Below are 3,797 nucleotides of genomic sequence, written 5' to 3'. Positions count from 1 at the left end.
CACCCCTACATTGCCCTATTTATTTATTTTTTTAGAAGACCTGCCTCTGTCTTTCCTGTTTGTTATTCATGGTCACAGCTACCTTCTCCAGAGAGGGAGCAGAGAGTGGCTGAAAATCTGCTCCTGCTGGTACTGCAGTCACTGCTCTGCTTGCAGGCTCCCTCATCTCCTTTGCTCCATTGAAAAGAAATCCTTTCACCAGCCTTTCTCTTCTGAAATGCAAATAGGGGATCACTTTGCTGCCCAAGAAAACTTCTGGGGTGTGTTCCTGCTGCTGCTTACTTATGTAAAAACTTCCAGATATGGTTCAGAACTTTTTAACCCTAGTAGAGGAATACTGGACTTATAGCCAAAAAGTGAGTAATTAGGTCTTCAATAGGAAAAAAATGTTTTTGTCCAAGACTGAATTTCAATTGATCAGCAAAGCCAGCAGTTCTTTTGCTGAAGAACACCTTGTCCCTGTTCTGCTGAAGCATTCATTGATCCAGAGAGTTCTGGGAAAGGCTGTATAAAATCCAGCACTTAATGCAGAGACAATAGTAAATATTTTACTCTTTTTTTTTTCCCCTCCCTTTGTTTTGTCTTCTATAACTTTCTCTGAGACCTGAATTCAAAGGGTCCAGGCACACTACTAGGACAGCATCCTACTAGTCTCTTGTGAAGTAAGGATGGGATTTATGGAGAAAGAAGGAATGATGTGCTCAGACTCAGCCCACAGGCAGTGCTAAGAACCTCAGCACAAACTCTTCATAGGCTGAGCTGGCACTTCTGGTTTGTATTGATTATGAATTAGTATTCATAATTCATAATCAATAATTAACTCAGAGCACGTGCACAGTCACTTGTTACTAAATCTGAGAGTATCTTTCTTTAGGGCTAATTTACCTTGAATAGGAAGCAGGGCTGAAAGAGTTGATCTATATGACCAGGATTTAATTTGGTAATCACAAATCTCTATTCCTCATCAACATGCATAACTCTTTCCTCTCTTTTGCTTTGGAAAGGGAACACCACATCAGGTCTGGACATGGAGAGGACAATTTACAAAAGGGAAAGAAAGAAAGAAGAGAGAAAGAAGAAGCCTGTGTATGGGAAGACTTGTCAAAAAGTGGACAGGAAATATTGCTTTAAGGATTGGTACAGTGATTGCTGCAAGATGGCAGGCAGGCATGATGCTGAAAAGGAAGAGCTTTTGTGAAACCCCCAGTAAAATCTTTGTAGAGCAACCAGGTGCCTGGGGAGAACATGGCACTTTGGTTTGGAAGTGTAACCACTGGGGTGGGGAAAGCAAATGCAAAATGATGAAGGCACACACCCAGTGCTGACTCTGTGTTGCCATAATGCTAGAATTAGCAAGTTCTCGGTAAAATTACAGGCAGAAAATGTAAAAGAAAGAAAGTATCCCGCTTCATGTACAAACTGAAGCTACAGGATGCTGTGGAAACCGAAAGTGTATTACTGGAGCAAGAGAGATTACATGAAATCACTGAGGGCACTCAGAAGCTGCAAAACATGATGGTTCAGGTGCTACCTCAGGAGATCCCCACAGTCAGCTGTCATGAGTTCTAGCTAGATCCATGTAGCACCTCACAGACTCCTCCCTAAGTGCCTGTCTACAGCCTACGGTGGAAATAAAGCTACCTGAGCTATGGTCAACTTAACCTGGCTCATCCAGCAGAAATGGAAATACTACTTCAGTGTCACTATGGCAGTAAAGCATCACACCCAGCAAACCTGACCCCAGCCGGGCAGTGCTCCTTATAGGGCAGTACAGCAGATTTAGGAGCCCACTGTTGTCTCTTCAAAATCAATCAGCCCTGGGAAATGTGAACAGTTTTCAAGAACAGTGCCTAGGGCCCCAATATCAGTTAGCCACTTTAGGGGGGTTTTTGCTTTTCTTGCTTGGTCAAAGCACCTGTATTAACTAGTGGCAGATTCTCTGCCCTGAGGTCTGAAATGTGTCCCTCTATCTCCTGCCAGACCTTTGGGGTCTGTTCTCACTTCCGCTGCACACAAAGTACTCATTGGATTTTCCCAGAGTAAATAAGTAGGGAGGAATCAGGTAGTACAGATCGGCTGGTGGGTCAGGCAGGTTCCTGCATGATAGTAAACCAGTCTTTTCCCCCCTTCTTCTGTGACAACTATGGCAAGTTGCCATGGGCCCGGTTTGTTTATTTTTCTTATCACCGATGGGGAAAGGCTGTGCAAAGTCATTTTTTTTTTTTTTTGGACTATTTTAATAACACTTTGATAAGGAATAGCTTTATCTGTGATTTTTATTTTCCCATGTTCTCTCTGTACACCTGACTTCTGCCCTTGTTGGCAGGACACACTTTTCTGTGAAAGCAGCTGGTGAACATGAAGGATGTACTCAGCACTTGCCCAATTTTTTGTGTAAAGAGGATTGCAAAAATGCTTCTCAATAATAGCATTCAAAGTACAGATGATGAAAGAGAGATTATCCCGCTTCTGCTGCTGGTTCTCACAGTGAGAAGCAGCACAACTAAACCCGGGGACCGCATGAGTGAAGGTCAGCCCTAATGCCAATTTCTCAGCATTAAAACTGAATCAGTGCCGTGCTTGAGTTGGTCATAGAATCATAAAATCATTAAGGTTGGAAAGACCACTAAGATCATCTAGTCCAGACATCAACCCACCTCCATGCCTACCACATCCCTCAGTGCCACATCTACACAGTTCTTGGATACATGCAGGGACAGTGACTCCACCACCTCTCTGGGCAGCCTGTATCAGTGCCTCATCACTCTCTCTTATTGTTCCTAATACCCAATCCAAATCTCCCCTGGTACAACTTGAGGCCGTTCCTTCTTGTTCTACCACTGTCAGCTCAGGAGAAGAGGCCAACCCACCTCACCACAACCTCATTTCAGGTCAGTGTAAAGAGCAATAACGTCTCCCCCTGAGTCTCCTCTTCTACAGACTAAATTATCCTAGTTCCTTCAGTTGCTCTCTGTAAGGCTTGTCTCCAGATCTCAGCCTGCAACCTCAGCCCGTAGGACAGCGCATCACAGAGCACAGTAGAGCAGCAGCTCCGCCCGCAGGCCGCCTACCGCCACTCCATTCTAGCAGCCGAAGCTGCCGCCGTGCGGAGGACCCCGGCCCCGCAGCGCTTGGAAATGTCATTAACCTCCCGCCGTTTCACTCAGCCGACAGCTCTGGAAGCGAGGGGGATGAGAGTTAAATGCAGGCCCGCTGGTGTTTTCTTACAGGAAATAAGGAAAGCTCGTGACTGAAGTTTCTGAGGGTTCAGTAAGTGGCAAAAAACAGCCAAAGAGCAGAGTTTCCTGCTCTTTTGTTTTTACTGGATGGATCCTAAGCGAACACTTGAATGTTTGCTGTGGTTTGGGGTTTATTTTTCCTTGCCTTGTTTTTCCACCTTTTCAGTATTAACCGTAAAATAACACTTTAGCTTACTGCCTGAGGGATGGAACTGAATGAATCCAATGAATTCAGCCCAGGATGCTCTCAATGAGGAAAGAACAAGGCCTGCCTTTGGTCAAGGTGCTGGAACACAAGCTGATGGAAGCCTTTGTAAATCCTAAGCTCCCCAAAAGCCCAGTGGGTGCTCTGACATCCATTCTCCCTATACAATCCAAGTTTCTGTGGGGCTTTTCTGTGATGCAAGGGTTGAGGAGGTGCAGCAGCTGGCTCCTCTCCCACACTGCCACTTGGTGTTTCACAGCTCAAAAGAAAAGAATCAAGATAAATAATCATAAAAGCACCCTTGTGTTTGTTAAACAACCACTCTTCCAAAGTATGAATGCAGCAGTGCTGGC

Source organism: Excalfactoria chinensis, chromosome 3 (genome assembly GCF_039878825.1).
Source record: "Excalfactoria chinensis isolate bCotChi1 chromosome 3, bCotChi1.hap2, whole genome shotgun sequence".
NCBI classification, from domain to species: domain Eukaryota; kingdom Metazoa; phylum Chordata; class Aves; order Galliformes; family Phasianidae; genus Excalfactoria; species Excalfactoria chinensis.
This window is presented reverse-complemented; position numbering follows the sequence as displayed.